This window comes from Rhipicephalus sanguineus, chromosome 2, assembly GCF_013339695.2.
Source record: "Rhipicephalus sanguineus isolate Rsan-2018 chromosome 2, BIME_Rsan_1.4, whole genome shotgun sequence".
Lineage (NCBI taxonomy): Eukaryota > Metazoa > Arthropoda > Arachnida > Ixodida > Ixodidae > Rhipicephalus > Rhipicephalus sanguineus.
In genome coordinates, this window is record NC_051177.1 from 180,333,230 (window position 1) to 180,353,558 (window position 20,329).

A 20,329-nucleotide genomic window follows, 5' to 3' on the forward strand; every position below is an offset into this window, starting at 1 on the left:
GCTAATGGCGCCGTTTAACGTGTACGCACCCACTTTGATGATTGGTGATACATATCCATCCCGACGACTAACGTCCATGTTAAATGATTAAACAAACCCTTGTGGTAGCTGTAGTAGTTAACGGTGAAAGCGTAATCAGAGAACGACGATTGATAGCCAGAAAAGCGTCGCATATTGGACGCAGAACTTGGTCGCCATCCCGCGATAGGTTAAAATGTGATTGAACACCACGGCCGGACTAGAGGGAAACGCAAAGCGCGTCGTGCCGCCCCGGTAGCCCGGCCGCGATTTTTCTCGGGGCGAGCGCGCAAGCATGGAACGCGGTCAGCCAGGTGAGGCAGGCGCGCGTCGCAGAGCTATTTTAGGTTTGTATTAGCGTGATGCTGAGCGAGGCCGAGGCTTTTACGACGCTTGGGTATACGTCGCCACCTCGCGGTGTGTTAAGGCATTGACAAAATTCAACTTCTATTGAAAACGCGCTGAATGGGACGGACGCGTAACGCGTTGCAGGTGCTAGTCGCGGAGGCCACAGCAATGACGAATTAGGTACTTTACCTTACCACTCCCAGAGGTCAACACTACCCAGCCGACCGGGAGAGTGGTAGATATAAAAGGCGCGTTCGTAAAGTCTCCAGCGTCTGTGACCGTGGCGCAGTGGATAGCGTGCCCGGCATCTGTTGTTGCTGACCGAGTGGTCGTGGGTTCGACGCCCGTTTACTGTACCTTTTTTCTTTCCCATCTGATTGTGCATATTTTTTCGACGTCATTTCCGTGACGGAAATACGTCACTGAAGTCTTGGTGGACCCCGGCATAAAACACTTTCGTGTTAAAAGAATCACGCCATATCCACGAAGTGAATGATGATTGAGGAGCTGGCTTTGAGGTAATCGGATAAACCGTGAATGCTCCGTACAGTTCCCCTACTGTCATATAAAGACGTCACACGTTGCTATAGTAGCGATTGTGGTCAGGTTGTTGTCGAACCACAAGCGGTCGCTGACCATGCAGCTGTGGCCGAATCTGTTGGTCGAAGAAATCGAACTTGAAGAGCGCGTCGGCGCCACCAACTTCAGGTAGCGACCGCTTTCGGCGCTTGGCCGCTGCATCCCGCGCCCGTACCTCTTCGAGGTTCTCTTGCCGCCGCTTCAGCCCTGCTTCGGCTTCTCGGGCTTGTATCTCGATGGTGGTGGTGGAAAGCATTTATTTACAAGGAGAGGTGTGGGACCTCTTTAGAGGTTCCTACAGTCTAGGTGGAGTCTCTATTCCGGGACCCCATTGGTTGAGGCCGCCGCCCTGGCTCTCTGTACCAAGGCCTGTTGGGCCCGAAGGTCTGGGCAGCCGAGCAGGGCCGCCTCCCAGTCCTCTCGTGTAGGGTTCGGGTGAGGAGTAAGGGCTGTGTTGTTTTGACAGGCCCACACCATGCGGTAGGTGTCCGCCACCTCCCCACAGTGCTGGTACTGTCATGTGACCGTAGGGTCGAAATGTTTTATGATTGCAGGACATAACATTGTGTTAGTCTGGAGTCCTAATAGGATGCGCTCATCTGCTTTCTTCAGCCCCCTTGCAGGAGGAGGGTAGCGGCGATGAATTTCCTAATAATATTCTAGAATTTCCCTATACCGGATGAGAGGGTTACCCTCCCCGTCTGTCTCCATTGGGATTGATGGAGGAAACCTGGAAATGAGCGCTCGGGCAGCCGCATCTGCAGCCTCATTTCCCCGCAATCTCTGATGACCCGGAGTCCAAATAATACGTTTCGGGTGAGGGTCCGCGTCCCTTATGCAGTTGCGCAGTATTTTGTAGGCTGAGGGTGAGATGTACTCTGCTAGGTAGTTGCGACACGCACCCCGCGAATCCGTAATAATGCATCTGGAATTACTGTGAGAGGCTGCAAGGGCAATGGCGACATCTTCAGCCTGTGTTACAGTATACGCCTTGAAGGTTAGCCCATCCACCTGTGTTCCTTCGTGAATAGCAGCGGCCGTGTACCACCCCTCGGGATTTGGGCCAGCAACGTCCACGTAGTAGACACCTGTCTTCTGTCCATATTGTAGCTCCAGCGCCCGAGCGCGCGCCTCACGTCGTGCGGTGTGTTCATCTCTGTCCACTTTAGTGGGGAGAGGTCGGACCAGAAGGGCTGTGCGCCACAGTTCTGGCACCTTGACCCGCTCCTGTATGTGGAAGTCGTGTTTTATATGCAGTCACGCAAGTAGACTTTCGCCAGAGTGTGTTTGGGCCAACCGTGTGTACTGGTTGAGGAGGTGGGCTTCCGTAAGCTCCTGATATGAGTTCACCACACCCAAAGCCTCAAGACGGCTGTTGGATGTAGAGATCGGAAGGTCAAGAGCTATTTAACGTTTTCCTAATTACTGCTTCGATTTTTTCTTCCTCATGTTTGCGGAGGTACAGGTAAGGGACGGAGTACAAGACCCTGCTGGTTACAAAAGCGTGCGCCAGCCGCAACGCAACTTTGCACCGAAGTCCCCCCCCCCCCTCTAATTGGAGACCCTGCGCATCATGCGACCCACATGGTCTCCTATTTTCCTCAGTTTGGTCAGTGTTGTGTCAATTCGGAGCTGTTGGTGAATGTATAGGCCCAAAACCCTGATCTCCTCCGCTCGTCTGATTGGACTCGTAGGGAGCGTGATGGAGACATCTGTGTTTTCTTTAGACATGCCTCTGATGTGAAGGAATTCAGGCTTGTTGGGCGCGCATTGGAGTCCGCAGCGCGCCGCGTAGGTGTGTACAATTTCTGCAGCTCGTTGCAGGCTGTCCTCAATATTACCCAAGTTCCATTGTGTTGCCCAAACCGTGATGTCATCTGCATAGAGGGCATGGCGGATGCCCTCTATGCCCGCCAGCTGGCGTGGTAGATGCATCATGGCGATGCTAAATAGGATGGGAGAGAGGACAGCCCCTTGCGATGTCCCTCTAGTACCCATTTGATACGGTCTATGCGGATCAGGGCGGCTCTGTCCGATAAAAAGTCCTTGACGTAATTGAACGTGTTCTTTCCACAGTTAGTGCCACTGAGGTGTTCGAGAATGACGCTATGTTTAGCCCTTTCAGCCCTGATATTTTATTTTGGTCGGAGACCTTTTTTGTGCATATTTTCCTAATAATTAGGTCCTCAGAAGACAAAAAACGAAAAATTGAGCCAGTGGTGAAAGTATTTATGGATTAATTATTATGGAGTCAAATTAGGTCATCAGGGCTCAGTGGTTGTGAAATGAGAAAAATATTTTATTTTTTCCTGCTATTCACTAGAGTACACAAATGTGAATCATCGCCTTAATTCTCAGTGTGATACGCCTTGAAACAGCTTCTGTAGGAAGTCCCGAAATTGGCGCTTACCCGCCTCACCTTACCCGCCTCGGCGTCACCAATGACTTCGGTCAAGCTTCTTCATTGTGGCTCCCAGCTCAGCAAACATGCTACAACATTGGTGTCAATCGCAGTGGGGATCATGGAAGAAGTATTCCCCCAAGAATGGGCAGTTTTGGTTTCATTTCCGAGGTGCTAGGGAAAGTGTTGTGTGATGGTGTCAAGTGTGATGGTGCCAGGGCCGAAAGGGTTAATATTATCAAAGGCCCCCTTAAGATCTAAGGCTAAGATGACCCTGTCGTTGTATTTCATCACCACCGGTTGAATGACCTCTCGGTGTAGTTGCAGGAGTACATCCTGTGCCGATTTATGAGGATGGAATCTAACATGGTAGGAGCAAAGGCCTCCTTCTGCTCTAGATATTCCGAAAGTCTGTCCCGCACCATCGTTTCCATCAACTTGCCCACGCAAGATGCTAGAGAGATGGGGCGAAGGTTGTCTGTGTTTACTGGCTTCCCTGGTTTGGGGATGACTGTGACCAGGGCTGTTTTCCACTCAGGGGGGACCGACATCCGGCCACTCCAGATAGCATTAATGTATTCCAAGAGTTGTGTCAGCGTAGGGTCGGCCAAGTTTGCCAGCGTCTTGACCGTGATGTTATCCCTACCAGGAGCTGTTCCTCTGCGCATCTTTGCCAATGCTGCCTTCATGTCATGTAGAAGGGGCGTCTAGGGTCTCGTTTTCCTTTCCCGAATATGTATACTCCGGACCTCGCGGATCTTGCTGCTGGCAGAGATACCTGTCCCGAAGCGTTTCCGCTAGTTGTGTTGTGGTGCCTTGAAATTCATGAATGGCTCTTTGGAGGTGTGTTTGCGTTTCTCCTCGCGTTTGTGCGGGGTCAATGAGGCTGCGAAATAGCCTCCATGTTTCCTTGTTTGACGTCTGATGTGCGATATTATTACATTTGTCTGCCCAGTTTGTATCTGCTAAGTGCGTAGCGTATTCCGCTGCTTGTGTTGTTATGTCCTGAATTCGCTTTCGAAGGGCTCTATTATGCTTCTGGCGTTTCCATCGGCGCGTGAGGCTCTGACGGACCTCCCACAAATGTAGAAGGTGGTTGTCAACCGCGGGGTGTTCATCTGATGTTTCAATATGGATTCGTATTTCTTCTGGGTGAGTATGATGTGCGCAGCCCAGTCTGCGTAATTGCCTGAACGGAGCATAGGCGGGATATTTTCTTTGCGCATTTTGTCCCAGTTAACTATTCGCGCTGGTCTGTCCCTCCGTCTGAAAGGGTGTGTGGAGAGTGTGATGTTTAGTAGGCAGTCGTCACTGCCCAGTCTCTCCTCTGTCCATATAACATGTTCTGTGTTCTTAACCAGAGTGAGGTCAGGGCATGTCTCCCTGCTCACCGAGTTACCAAGGCGCGTGGGGGTGGCCGGGTCGGTGAGAAGGGCGAGGCTTAAGGTGGATATAAGCTCCGCGAGCCGCCTCCCCCTGGCCTCCTCCCGTTTGTACCCCCAGAGTCTGCAGGGGGCATTGAAGTCGCCTGTGATAACCAGAAGTGCACTGTCGGCGCATTTCAGTGCACGGCAGAAAATGTCTGCATAGGTGAGGTTGTTTGTTTTGGGTGGAGTGTAAATGTTCAGTATATACACCGCATGGGTTGTCCTACGGAGGGGCAGGATCTGCACCATGGTGTAGGAATGCTCCGAGTTAAGCTCTAGATCTATCTCTTGCGCGGTGTAAGATTTGTGCACCATAATACAGATGGATGGGTTCCTTGGAAACGTGTTATAGCCTGAGAGTTTAGCCTGCAAACCTGGCTCTTGAAGGGCCATCACTGCAGGCATTTCGTCCAAAGTTTGAATGTAGAGGTGCAGGTGAGATCTTTTGCGCCGGTCCCTGAAACCTCTGCAATTCCACTGTATTATCGAGAGCGATTCTTTTTTTCTTCGTGCTTTAGAAGTAGGCCCTGCCATATTTATTATATTTGTTGAGATTGGTTAGTGAGCGGTGCCGCGGGGAAAGCTGTGCAGCCACTTTGCACATTCTCTAGGAAGTCGGTGAATTCCTCGTCTTTCTCGTCCTCCGCTGCGCGGAGAATTTTACTGGGGCGCCTGACCTCACGGATAGGCCCTGTGCGTCGTGAGAATCTCGGTTTACTGCTGAGCCATGTCTGAATGCACTGCGTTACTTGCTGGGTTACAGTTGCAATCATGTTCTGCGTCTGCAGCTGGATAGCTGCCTGCACGGCTTGAGTAATCATATTTGGGAGCTGGGTCATCTGTTCGGTGAAAGCTAGTAGCTGTTCTTCGATATTAGAGACCCGGTACTCCAGATTTTCGATCGAGGCCGTATGAGATGTTATCGTACTGCCCAAGCACAGAGAAGCCGAGTCACTCTCGTCATCCATGTGCGTTGTAGGGTTCTCCGCTCTAGCCTTTTCGAGCGCCTGAATTTTGGCTGCCAGCTGCGCATTTTATTTTCTTACGAACTCCAACTGCTTACTCATCTCGAGTGTGAGAGGGATGGAGGAAGGAGAGGAGGACTGTGAGGCAGTCCCTGCCCAGCCACTCACCTGTTGTTTTGGAGCATTGTTGAGTGGAGAGAAATCCCTGGCCTGGAGAGTCGGGGACTTCTTTCCTGGTCCTGGCTTGACTTGTTGAGACGTGTTCTTGCTTCCGGCTTTCTGTTGCAGTGGTTGCCGCTGTTGCTGATCTTGCTTCCCCATCTTCGGGAGTGGGGGTGGCTGCTTGCTCGGTGTTGTTGAGGGTGCTGCCTGATTCGTTGCCTCCGAGCGTTGTAGCTTACGGAACTTTCCGGTGCAGTCCGCGCACCCTGTGAGGTGGGCCCCTCCGCAGATAATGCAGGATGGCTGGCACTCGTGTTCCGTTAGGCCATCTGTAGTGGCCCCAACTTGCTTGCCGCAGTATCCGCAGTGTCCGTCTTCGGGGTGGGGGCAGTTCTCTACCCGGTGGCCGACTGTACCGCATCTCAGTAAAGTTGAAAATTGGGCGAGTTGGTGATAGTTCATGTTTACGTGGGAAGCAGCGCAAATTGGACAAGGCACGAAAAGGAACGAAGAAAGACAGGACGACCGCTGCACTCGCAACTAGTTTATTTCGAAGAAAACATAGTTAATATACATACATGCAGGTGTACCACGTGTGGCCATGACTTACATATTACAACGGTTTTTTCAATGATTTTCCAAAAAAGACACTTCGCTATCACTCAGAACTACGGATGGCTGGCTGATGCAGTCATTTTTTCTTTTTGTGATATGGAAAGCCTCGATCACTTCCCTGGTTAGCTGATCCTTGTGATTGGAAAGTATTATCGTTTCAGAGAACAGCGGCTTGCAACCACAATTCAAGCAATGCCGTCTAATGTGAGAATACGCATTATTTGTTAGTGAACTCTTGTGTTCAGACAGCCTTGTGTTAACGCAACGGCCAGTCTGACCGATGTACATCTTTCTACATGACATAGGCAAACAATAAACTACTGCAGTCTTACACTCTACAAACGGAGAAGCATGTTTAATGTTGCACTGAAAACGATCCTTTTTTGTCGACAATTTTCTATCTAGCTTGGCACATATTTTTACGAGTTTGTTCGGCGCAGAAAACACGACATTTAAGCCGTACCTGCTGCCAACCTTCTTTAGATTGTGTGCTATTTTGTGCGCGTAGGGTATCGAGACGCATTTTTTCTTAGTTTCGTCAGGATCCCTGTCTTTTTTTGGCTGCGTTACACACAGGCCTGTGCGCACATTTCGAACTAACTTCTGCGCTGATCTACGCAGAACATGCTCTTCGTAACCAGAACTTGTCAATCTGTCAACCTGTTTTCTGAAACTTTCATTAATTTTTTCCGGACATGACTTGGCCAAAGCCGCGCGCAAGCACGAGTAGGCTATGCCGTTTTTTACTGTTTTTGAGTGCCCAGAAGAATAGTTGAGCAGGGGCTTTTCTGATCTAGGACTGTATGACCAGCATACATGGTCCGGCCTGCGTGCTAACGCCAAATCTAAAAACTGAAGTTGCCCGCCGCTTGGCACTTCCCAAGTAAATTCTAGCCCCCTGCTGCATTCCTTGAACACTTTTAAGATATCTATTACCGCTCTGTCAAGCACACTGTGTTCTACAAAAACCAAATAGTCATCTACATAACGAAATATTTTCATGGCAAGGCCATTTAGGTTGGCTTCAATTTTTTTGTTTACGCATCCCAAAAAAATTGTGCTCAATACCGGAGCCACCTTTGACCCTATACATATCCCAGATTTTTGTTTGTACAATTCCCCATTCCATTCGACAAAGGTTGACTGCAAATAAAAGGTTAGTATTTCAAGAAATGTTCCTACTGACACGCCACATTTGTTGACAAATTCCATTTCATTATTATCATCAGTAATGCACTGTCTTACACTTGACATTAAGGGACCATGTGGAATGCTATAATATAAGTCCTGGACATCAATGCTAAAAAAATTGCAGTTACCCGGGTTTGAGGTTGATAAGAAGTCAACCACAGAATCGGAGTTCGGTACACAGAAAGGGTCGGATACTTTCAAGCTAACAAGCTGAGTTTGAAGAAAAGTAGAAACGTTCAGTTGCCATGAGTCTCTTTCTGACACAATGGACCTAAACGGAACAATGGACCTAAACGGATGATAATAATGAAATGGAATTTGTCAACAAATGTGGCGTGTCAGTAGGAACATTTCTTGAAATACTAACCTTTTATTTGCAGTCAACCTTTGTCGAATGGAATGGGGAATTGTACAAACAAAAATCTGGGATATGTATAGGGTCAAAGGTGGCTCCGGTATTGAGCACAATTTTTTTGGGATGCGTAAACAAAAAAATTGAAGCCAACCTAAATGGCCTTGCCATGAAAATATTTCGTTATGTAGATGACTATTTGGTTTTTGTAGAACACAGTGTGCTTGACAGAGCGGTAATAGATATCTTAAAAGTGTTCAAGGAATGCAGCAGGGGGCTAGAATTTACTTGGGAAGTGCCAAGCGGCGGGCAACTTCAGTTTTTAGATTTGGCGTTAGCACGCAGGCCGGACCATGTATGCTGGTCATACAGTCCTAGATCAGAAAAGCCCCTGCTCAACTATTCTTCTGGGCACTCAAAAACAGTAAAAAACGGCATAGCCTACTCGTGCTTGCGCGCGGCTTTGGCCAAGTCATGTCCGGAAAAAATTAATGAAAGTTTCAGAAAACAGGTTGACAGATTGACAAGTTCTGGTTACGAAGAGCATGTTCTGCGTAGATCAGCGCAGAAGTTAGTTCGAAATGTGCGCACAGGCCTGTGTGTAACGCAGCCAAAAAAAGACAGGGATCCTGACGAAACTAAGAAAAAATGCGTCTCGATACCCTACGCGCACAAAATAGCACACAATCTAAAGAAGGTTGGCAGCAGGTACGGCTTAAATGTCGTGTTTTCTGCGCCGAACAAACTCGTAAAAATATGTGCCAAGCTAGATAGAAAATTGTCGACAAAAAAGGATCGTTTTCAGTGCAACATTAAACATGCTTCTCCGTTTGTAGAGTGTAAGACTGCAGTAGTTTATTGTTTGCCTATGTCATGTAGAAAGATGTACATCGGTCAGACTGGCCGTTGCGTTAACACAAGGCTGTCTGAACACAAGAGTTCACTAACAAATAATGCGTATTCGCACATTGACGGCATTGCTTGAATTGTGGTTGCAAGCCGCTGTACTCTGAAACGATAATACTTTCCAATCACAAGGATCAGCTAACCAGGGAAGTGATCGAGGCTTTCCATATCACAAAAAGAAAAAATGACTGCATCAGCCAGCCATCCGTAGTTCTGAGTGATAGCGAAGTGTCTTTTTTGGAAAATCATTGAAAAAACCGTTGTAATATGTAAGTCATGGCCACACGTGGTACACCTGCATGTATGTATATTAACTATGTTTTCTTCGAAATAAACTAGTTGCGAGTGCAGCGGTCGTCCTGTCTTTCTTCGTTCCTTTTCGTGCCTTGTCCAATTTGCGCTGCTTCCCACGTAAACATGTACCGCATCTGTAGCAAGCCGAGATCGTTTTCTTGTAGGTTCTCACGGGGACACATTCATAGTTGTAATGGATGTATCGGGGTAGTTTTCGGCCCTCGAAAGTCACCACCGCTACATTTGAGGAGCCCAGTTTTCTGACGAAAGCGATTTCGCCCTCCCTCCAAAGAAGTTTCGGCTTCAGTGAAGCCGAGGTTTCGTCATCACGGACGCGGATGACCCCTTTGCAACAGTCACCGTTGATTTTAAGATGGCCACGGAAGGGATAATTCTGTTCCTCCACCGTGAGGTCGAATTCCTTGATAAGTTATACCCCTGTCACACGGGCACCCGTGAACTCCGTTTAACTCCCTCGTCTTTTCCTCGAGGGAGATGGGGTTCATGTCACACGGTCACCATTTCGCTGAGGAAGTTAAATGGAGCTTTTGGTGGAGGAAGTTCGCTTATGCCCATTTCGGCTCGATGGAGTACTCTCGTTCCTAGATAGTGACTGCTGCGAAGAAGACCGCGCTAACAAAATCGTCTCAATAAGCTCAAATATAAATTTTAACTCTATACTTCTGTTCGGCGTAGCATTATACACCACGTAGTGTAAGTTTTAATTTCATATTTAGGGCCATCAGCACCTGTACCCTCTACACCAACGCTTCGCCATGCCGCCACCGGCAAGCGTAGCGCCATATTGTTTATTTATACATGTGCGAGGCACACGCGGCACACGCACGTGCACAGTACAGCAGAGATGTGCAACCCCAGCACCTCGTCGGCCCCGTCGCTCGGACCGTCAGCCGAGGATCACAAAGGTAGCGCGTCTGCACAGCCGCGGTCAATGTGTACCGAGGCGGAGACCTGGGTGCTAATCAGACTTTGGGAAGACCACTTGCCGCAGCTCCGCGGCGAGAAACACAATGCAAGGGTGTACGATGCAATCGTCGTAGCCCTTGCGCAGAACGGCATCGTCAGGACTCGCCGACAGGTGCAGACGAAAATAGACAACCTGACACAAAGATACAGGTGAGCAACTTGCACTAATCGGTGAATGCATACTGGGGCGCAAGGAGAAAGCCAAAGTTTGGCACGATTTCGAATGTAGTGCCTTTATATACAGTGATACATAAATGAACATCACCATACGAGCGCGCGGAGTCGTTAAAATTTTATTCGCGGGGCGTTATAGATAGCGTCGTGCGGCCTTATCCATTGCTTAGACGGATCGTGCCAAATTAGGAGCTGCCTGCGTATCGTCTTCAGATTGTAACGTCTTCAGATTGTAAAACTTCTGTGCACTGAACTACCTTTTTCTGAATATGTTCACCGTATGTTTTCGGCTCTCTTGAGTAGGCTTCGAAATTGTATTCGCGGAGTTTTCAATATTCTCCGAAACTGGGCGACAGCAGTGGTCTCCGGATAACTGCTGTTGGCACAATTCTGGTATTTGTCTTTAGTACTTGAGCTGCCAACTCAATGCACTTTGGGTACCCAAATCTTCAGTCTCCGTTCTTAAAGAAAGTGACATGATCACATAAACAATTATATCGAAGTAACAGTGTAAATCGAATGAGCTAGTGTGTTTTGCATATATATCTCAGCATGTCTCGACACCTTACAAGGCTTTGTGAAGTAGTTTGGCATCTACCATTTGTATAGTATACACGATTCTCCCAGTTGTAATCGTTGCTTTCTGTGCTTCTAGGAGGGAGTCGCGACAACATACAACAGGGTCCTCACCATCTCCCTGGCCATTCTTCTCGGAGATCCACAGGTTTTTAGGATCATTGCCTGCAAATGATCGCTCTCTCATTCAGGAGAGCCCTTGCTCTACAAATGAAACTGTTGAGATGGTAAGCAGTACAAACATACATTATGCTTTTACCCTTTATGGAACATACGCACTGAGATCTAGATTTTCCGCGTTTTTCATGAGTGCCGAAATTACTTTTTATAGACACATTTTGCAAAAGAACTATGAAAAACTGGACACCCATCACTTCATGAACGGCATATGTTGGTGTGTGTGTACAGCTAACCATTTGCAACAATGGCAGGCACTTTCTCATGTGACTACAACTGTTCAGTATTTAAAAGGATCAAAGGTCTGAGAACTACTGCTCTAAAAGTTGCTAGTCGGATTCACACTATGAGAATGCGATCAGAGTGGCGTGCTGAAGAAATAGAAGACGAAAGGTTGTTTCGTCTAGAAGATTATCACTGTGGTTTAACGTGTGTGTAAGAATGTCGTCACAACTTGTTCCTGAAAAGAGCCAGTTGTACATGGGTTGCTTAAATAGCATTTTTTTATTCATTTCAGATCATTTCAAGCATGGAGGCAGGCACATGTGCAGAAGAACGGCCAGATATGCCACAGCCTTCCAATGACAGCAAAGTGATCGCCACCGCACAGAGTGTACCACAAGCAAGTAGCGTTGCAGAGGCACAGACCACCCAACAGAAGCGCCGTCCGGCAAAACGGAAGAGGGTGTCGGGCACAGAGACATTTCGGAACACCCTGCTGGAGCAGCAGAGCAAGCTGATAGCTGCTCTAGAGGATGCCACCAAAGCTGACCAAGTTTTACGAGAGCGCCAAGTGAAGGCTCAGGAGAAGTTGGTGGACCTGATGTCCGGGTTTTTTAATAAATGAAAACCAACCAATGGAACTTCTTCATGTCATGTCTTGGCTATTGGGCGATCTGTTGACGTAAGTGCATGGCAAGTGCAGCTCGGATGTTCTTGCCAGTCGCAACGTGTGCATCTGTGGTGTGCGCTGGTTGCTGAAATACTGCATCATGCAGCTGTACTTCATTGATCCATTGCTGCGGCAGTGTCATTGTAGTGCTCGCAAATATTGTTGAGCACACAGCATGCCCTTATAATAATCGGCGCATGGCTGATGTCGCACTCCATCCGCTTCATTATGAACCTGAAACGGGCTTTAAGCCGTCCAAAGGCATTTTCCACTATTCTGCGCGATTTTGATAATTGGTAGTTGAAATGTTTCTGCTCCTCAGAACAGCTTGTGCTGGCAAATGGCTTCATTAAATTCGGTGTGAGGGGAAACGCCTGATCACAAAGTACCAGTGGTGGCACAGCAACGTTACCCAATGTGGTTTTTGGCGTCCTGAAGGTGGGTCCTTCAATCAGGCGCGACAGGCTTGATTGATGATACACATGTGCATCATGGCATCTTCCTGGTGACCCAACGTTGATAAACCGGAACATGTAGTTGTGGTCCACCAGTGCGAGTAGTATCACACTGTACCTGGAATACAATGCAGTATCAATATCAATTGTCCACGGCAAAAAAACTGAATAGCGGCACCTATGGTAACGCGTGTCTTGTAGGAAATGGAGTAGCAGCATCAGATAGCAATGAATACTGCATTCTTAGTAGTATGCCAAACCAAATACAGTTAACAGGAACATGTCAGGTATGTACAATGTAAGCTGAATCCAGCATAGCTTTCATGTCTAGATGCTTCATTTCTATGAAGACAGTGCTAGGTAAAAACCCACAGCAAGCTCTGAATACATGGTATTCTTTGTATTTAATTTTTTGTCAGGTGTGGTTGTTTTGAAATTGATGTTAATGCCCCAAAGCTCCGAATAGAAAGCACCCACAAAGCAAAGATTCCCTCATGTGATTACGTAGTGTCGCTTTTGCTGATGCCCTTTAAGCATTCGCATTGTCCCACAGATCTCGCTATCACTGTCAAGCACAGAACTGATTACCATAATCGAACAAGCTATATTCTCGATTCATTGTGGAATGCTGAAACAATCCCCATAACAAAAAATAAGCCAGTGTTCAAGGGCTGGTCATGATAGCAAATGCGTAATGCTGCACCCTGCACAATACCTAATAAATAGTACTTGCAGACATAGATGTACCAGTGCATGCAAATTGTACACTACACAGCTGCTTAATTCTAGAGTACAACGTCGATAGCTCTGTCCTGTAATTATGTGTTGCCAAATTTGCTCTCGGCAAGCGCCGCTAGACTATATTTCTGTGGCTTAATGTCGCATCTGATCAAACTTAGCTCTATAACCTATTGTCCTAATTGTGGCAACGCTGACCATTCATTCGTGCACTTACCAGCCTTTATAATTATAGTAGTCGCTGGCGTATTCTTTTTGAGGGGAAACCGGGAAATGGCACCCGTCCAGAGCGCCCACACCTTGTGGAAACCCGAGAGTAAGTTGGAATTCTTTGATGTGATCCTCCATTTCACTTGGAGTAGGCATTCTCACCCACCGTTCTTCAAGCGAGTCCACTACGGCTTCACAAAACTCGCGGTAAATTATGTTGACCGTGGACCTCCCCATGTCGAATAAATTTGCAATAGTTCTGTCCTCGGCTGACGAACACAATTTATAGAGGGCTACGGCGACCCTCTTGTTAACCGGAATGGCTTCACGCATATTGGTAGTCTGGCGCTCCATCGTGGGTCGGCAAACGTCGACCAGGTATTTGAATGTCGTTTGCGACACTCGAAAGGACTGACGGAAATTCTGTTCCCCAAGGTTTGGTAGAGCTTCCTCAAACCACCGACCATGCCGAGCGTACGCCCACGCTTCCCGTGGTCCGCGGAAAGAAGATGATGCCATCGCAGCAACCAAACAGCTGTTCGCGATTATTTGGCGCTTGATAGCGCGTACTTTGCCGGCCGAGGCTTCCAGCTCCACTTCGGTATCTGTTAGTGCGGCCATGGCAAGCGCGACCTTCATTTTCATGTCCTCAGCTTCGTCACTCATCCTACCAGCCTAGAGACGCGAACACACACAATTTCACAACGCACGACCACAGTGAACCAGACCCGCTCACCTACGTTCGCTCACCACACAACCACTCGTGGCTCACCAAAACAAGCGCGCAGTGTGGCCAGCATTGCTTTCAACTTCTCCGTGCTTGGAGAACACAAGTCTTGCAATAACATATCGCACACTTTCTTGCTTTAATTTTATTTGATTACATGTCACACACAAAAAAAACACGTCTACGTTGCTTTAAAGGTTACTACATACGTGAAAAATGGGACGTTTCGATCATGTGTCGCAGCGCCGTTTCTGCCCCATGCGGCTCCCGTCGAAAGCTTGCGCTAGCCGTGTAGCACGGCCACAACTCCATTCTCGTAATGCTCCATCAGGGAGATAAATGCCGAACGGAGTGAAATGGAGTTCGGTGGTGGCCGTGTGACAGAGGTATTAGTCCGCCACGGCTGTGGTCTGCGTGCCGCAAACGATCACGTTCTGTTACCACACGGGCCAGACGCTGAGGTCTTCGGCTGCTAGGTCACCCACGTAGTTAGCTACTGCAGAGCCCACTTCTCCATGCTTGAACACCGTCTTTAAATTGAGCGTCCTTCGGGGTTTCATGACCACGATGAGGTCTTCTGAGCGCAGCCGTGGCGTCTGTTCCGTGCGCCACTGCTGTGCTGTCTTCATACTTCCATTCTGCGGCGCAGTGCGCGCACCGCTATAGCACCGCTGGGAGTTCCTGAGCGGGGAATCCCCGCCTGTGCCAACGACGCTGCGCTGGCGTCTCCCTTGGTTGTTGTGTTCCCCTGTGTCCTGCGTTGCCGTAATCGCATTAGGGCTTGCAAACACTCATTTTCCGTGGGTGGAACATCTTCATCTTGGTTTTTGGTGTCAATTTCAGTCCATTGCATGGTGACCGGGTCATACACGGTGATTTTCGTCGCTGCCATACCTGGGAAACCCCGACGCCAGCTGCATCGAGCCCAGCCCTTGATAGGGCCAGCTCAACCGCGGCGAGGCTGAAACTTCAAGTTGGCTTAAAAGTCTTGAAACTTAGCCCACCTGTAGAGAATCGGTGTCCACAGATTCCTTGTGATGTGAGGCGTCCGAGGGCATTGATTTCGTTGGGGTTCAGCTTATAGATCCACGGTTCCAGTCGAAAAACGATGGAGCCGTTGCGCCGCACGTTCGATCACCTTGCGCGCTTGCAGCGCCCCCCTATCTCGGGGTCCGCCCGACGCTGAGGTCTCTCTGCGGCCTCGCGAGCTCTCACCGCAGGGTCTTGGCGGCGAGCTCACACTGCTGCTGCCTTGCAAGCCGTCCGCTCCGCCGCCTTTTCTTCGCTCATGTTATTGGTATCGAAGTGCACTGCCGGAGTGGAGCGAGCGCCGCATGCTGCAGTTGGCTATGCTATATGTGGTTTTGCCTGCCTTATTATCATCATTAACGCTCTCGAAGAACAAGAGGAAGAAGACTTCTCTTTCGCGCCAGCGTGCGCATGCTACAGTTGGCTATGCTATATGTGGTTTTGCATGCGTTAATATCATCATCAAGGCGCTCGAAGAACAAGAGGAAGAAGACCGCTCTTTCGCGCCAGCTGAGCTTGTAGCGGTCGCCTCTGGAACTAAGGTTACGCTTAAGGCGCGGGACTTTGCCCCAGATTAAGAACCCGCGAACCAGCTTCTAAAACTTCGTTCTCGTAAGTGCGTTGTCCCATTGTCCAGCCAGCCGTCATTCGTCATTCCGACCGTCAGTCGTCATTCCTCTACAGTTTTCAGCGCTGTTTAATTCCCAGACACGTGCCAACTAGCAGACCTGATTGTTGGGCTAGTTGGGCTTGCATAACCGGCTTATATAAATTAGGGTGAAGAAAAAAAACTTTTCGCAGCTTGCACTAAGCCGTGCAAGGCTTGAAACAGCGAAACCGGATGAATCTGAAGACTTATCTGATTGCTTCTAGGTTGTTTCTAGGCCTTAGCTAGATGAAGCAGGTTGTTTCTAGGTTGCTTCTAGGTCGTTGCTAGGCTTTAGCTATGTGATGCTAGGTTGTTTCTACGCTGATTCTCAGCGCAGAGAGGTTCGAGTTAAACCATAGACAGTCGCAGGCACGACGCGGATGTCCAAACTGCAGAGACAGCAAGAGGCTCGTGCTGAAACCAAGCGTTCGCACCTCTCATAGATCTAAGGGCACGTCGTCGTTGGAGTAGGCCTTCCATCGCTTCGGGGTCTTCTCGCAGCCGCCATTGCCTTTCCCGTTCCCTAGTATTCTCTCGTCGTATGTACTCGGGGTCCTCGGCTCGCCGCCGTCGCTTCGCAGCCATTTGTTGGGCTAACTTTTGCCTTCTTCTTTAGTGGACCACTCGTGAGTAGTGGTATTTACCCAATTTATGTGGCACATACCCGGTTATGATAGCTTTTTGTTCGCCGGACAAAAAACGATTTTCTAAACAGCTTCGCTGTGAAATCAAGTGACAAGAAAGAAATGTTGGTCTTCTTTCTTGTTACTCCTCGTTTTTCCTCGGGCTAATATTTTTTAGCCTGCTTAGACTGTCTTTTCTAAAGTGCATCCTACATCGTCGGTATTAGACAAGAAATGGAACAAAACAATTTCATGAGATACGAGCAGGAAGTAAAAGATGCATCTCTATGTTAAGCTAAGTTGGAGATGGTGAATGACACATTGTAGAAATACGGATAAAGAAGTGACACAGACTCGATAAGGGGACCGCGTATTTCATTGCGCTTGAGCACGCAAGGAAATCGTTAAAAATATCCGTAGATAGTTGCACAATTTGCGGCGGGCAGCTCTTCCAAAAGCTCCTCGAATATGTACTAATTTCTTTTCCGTCTGTTTTTCACCCATGTTTCCCTGGCGCCCTGTGCAGGCTCTACTGACTCTCCTGAATGTTTCGATGAACATCTACTCGGACTTCGGCACAGTACTCTTGGTTCAAGATAGCCGCAAAATGGCGCCGGAAAATATGGCCATAGCTGTTAGCAACGCCTTTACCGGAGTGCCGTTCCTGACTGTGAATTGCGTGAGCACTAGGCTGCTCCTCACGTACATATCAAGAGTTATCGGCCTCTACGTGCGCTGCATTGCGAAGAACGTGGACCGCGGCCTACGCTCCTGGAGTACGCCAGACAGCAGGTACGGGGCAAGTTTGATGGCACAGACAAGCGCTGTAAGTCTGCACGCTTTTCCGCAGTTCGCGGAAAAGAAAAAGAAGGAACTTTGCCATCTGCACGTTCTTGTGACGTCAATTTGATCTTTCGTGAACTCTTTTCACTTTGCCTGCTTCCACAAATCTTCCTTGTAGTATAAAGCTATGGGATACTGTATTTTATTGCCGCAACGTTACACTTCCCTGTAACGCGTATGTTCTATCAAGTTTGTAGTTTATAACCCATTGATCACCCGGCCAACGTTAGGGCGCAAGGTAGCCCAAATACATGGTGTTTTCTTTTCCTTTTCAAGCTTTGTTTGAACTTCGGTCCCTCAGTGTTCTTGAACGCCAAACAAAATATAGCTACGCATGAACGGTATGTGACCTTGAACTTGCAGCGGAAAAATAAACTCCAATGAAAAGTCAGCAAAAAATGAAGACCTTGATGAATGCCTGCAGTTCAGTAGGCATCAGTATCTTATTTTCGTAAATGCGAGGAAACTAAACTTCTGTGCCACTTTTAGGCATAAAAATCCTACAGCTCTCCCCTTTATACACGTTCTCATAAAGAAAACCAGTTCTCATAAAGGAAACCAGTATTTGCCGCGAGATCGGGCTACAGGTGGCAGCACCGTCACCGCGAGTGTGGATGGGCGGTTTTCGGCGCGTATACAAAAGCACACAACAGCGCTTCGTTGTAAGCGATTTGACCCGATTTCTGGCAAACAAAATGCGTTGACTGCAGCTTTCTGGTAATAGTGCGCTCTTCATTTCCGAATTAATGCACGAAGCGCGCCGAACTTTACTATTACTTGTGAGAGAAGCGCATTCTGCCAACGAATGCGTTGCCCGCCTTCGGCAACAGTCGGCGTTTTCGCAACGGATGACGTTTTCTTGTTGATTTATTTGTACATGTTTAGCTCGTGCTCCACCTACCACGCAGTGCTGTAGCGCGACTGAATTAAATATTTACTCTTGTTCATCTGGATACCCCCAAACAAAAAGAAAGCCCGTATTCTTGAACGATGAGCTCAAATAGCACTCTGTGCACTGCGTGCTCAAATATTCATCCGCATTTCTTATTCAGTTCTCCATGAAATGTAGGACAGTTGATAGGTTTACTGAGGAAAGCTACGTGGCTGACAGCGTTTTAGCGCTACGGAGACGTTTAACACGCACACTCTTGAATTCAATAGTCAATTTTGCGCCAAAATTAGGACCACACTGAGATACGAATAAATAATAGACAGCGAGCGCCCGTCCCGCCTATGTATTCCTTCGTATCTCATTGTGGTCGTGATTTTGGCGCGAAATTGACTATTGAATGCAGACATGCACCAACTAGCCCAACAGTGAGTACTATTACGCATGCGCTTGTTTTTATTCCTGTAACAGTACACAAAGGTAACTGTACAGCACGGAACTTTTTTCGATTGATTATTTGCACAACAGTCATGGAAGAAAGGTCCGGTTACACCACAGGGCCTAAGTACGTTTTTTCATGCTAGTAATGTCCGCTGCCTTCCATCAATCTATAACAACGCAACACAAACGCTCAAGATAATTTAAAGAAAAAAACAAGTGGCTTCGCGTGAAATTACTACGAAATAAATGTAAAGTATGCCGTTTCGATTAATTTTGACCATCAGGGCTCTTTCGTTAAAGTGATTTCAATCAATCAATCAATCAGGGCTCTTTAAACCACACCCTAACTTAAATACACGGATGTTTTTCTATAAATTTCGCCACAAGTTAATATTTCGCAAGGCCACTCAGTTTTGCGATTTCCGTGTCATTCCATTATCTGTTCTTTTAAAGGGCCCCTCACCAGGTGACATAACGAATTTTAGTTAGACATTGGAAGTTGTTGCGAGCCCAATAAAGATCATTATGCCACAAGAATTTTTCTGATCAGTCCGTTAGAAGCTGAGAAAAAATCACAGCATATCCATGGAGTGAATGATGATGAGTGGGCGAAGCTGCGGAGGTTCATCGGTAAACCGTGAATCTTCCGTGAATTCTGCCCAGTACATCATCACCGACGTGAGATCGGGCGCGTTTATACTAAAGGTTCGATGAGAGTTACGACGACTTTCAGCTCACTTTAATTTTACATGTACGCTGTGAATTTTCATTGCTTAATCACGCACAGGAGAAATCGCACACACGCACTACCTTGGAGGTCAAAATCCTGTGCCTATATATACGGTGTGGTCAGTGAACGGTTGTCCAGCGCGAGCGGTCGGTTTTTTCAATCAAGACGCTGCCGCGACGCTGCCTGCGTCGGCGCCGCCGCGCCGCGAGGCAAGATAGGGGGGGGGGGGAACCGTAGGAGAGGAGAAAGAGGGGGAAGCGTAGGAAAGGAGAGGGCGATACATATCACGTACTGTACGGGAGATCCGTTTACGCCGGACAACGGAGACGTGACAAGGTTAGACTAAGAGGAGCTACGCCCCTAAAACAATAATTTGTAGCGGCGCGAAACCATGATGTGAGGAGGCGAGCTGCAAACCCTTGCCGCTCGCCCCGTGTAGCCTTCGCAAGCCAAATCCCTTCCCTGCCCTCTTCGGCACGCGAGCAGGAGGATCACACAGCGCATACGCATGAACACGTCATGCGCGCACAATGTCACGAGCGCATGACGTGCCCGAACCAGCCCAAGCCCCCGAGACGCGAGCGGTGTTGTGGCGGCGTTCTTTGCACTTCAGCTGTGCAAGTTATGCCGAATGCGCTCTCGCCGATCACTTGGCTTTCAACCGATTACTGATCACGAAAGCTGCGACATTTGTACGGGCACTAGACTAGCGGAGTGCCGCATGAACATCGAGTTAGACGCGGGAGGATAATTGAGCCTATTGAGCGCTGGAACGCGGTAGAAAATTAGTTTCGTTGTAAAGGGTGGCGTCTGCACGATGCGCAAAGCGCGACAACACGAACGCGTGCGAAACGGAGGTAGATTAGCCTCGAACATAGAGAGAGAGAGAGAGAGAAAAAACTTTTATTTGTGGAGGCCTCAAGGATCGTCC

General features: G+C 48.3%; 1 pseudogene; it reads right to left on the reverse strand.

Annotated features, from left to right (window-relative positions):
• Window positions 1-12,056: 12,056 nt before the first annotated feature.
• LOC125757406 (uncharacterized) lies at window positions 12,057-15,252 on the reverse strand (annotated as a pseudogene).
• Between the last annotated feature and the right edge of the window lie 5,077 nt (window positions 15,253-20,329).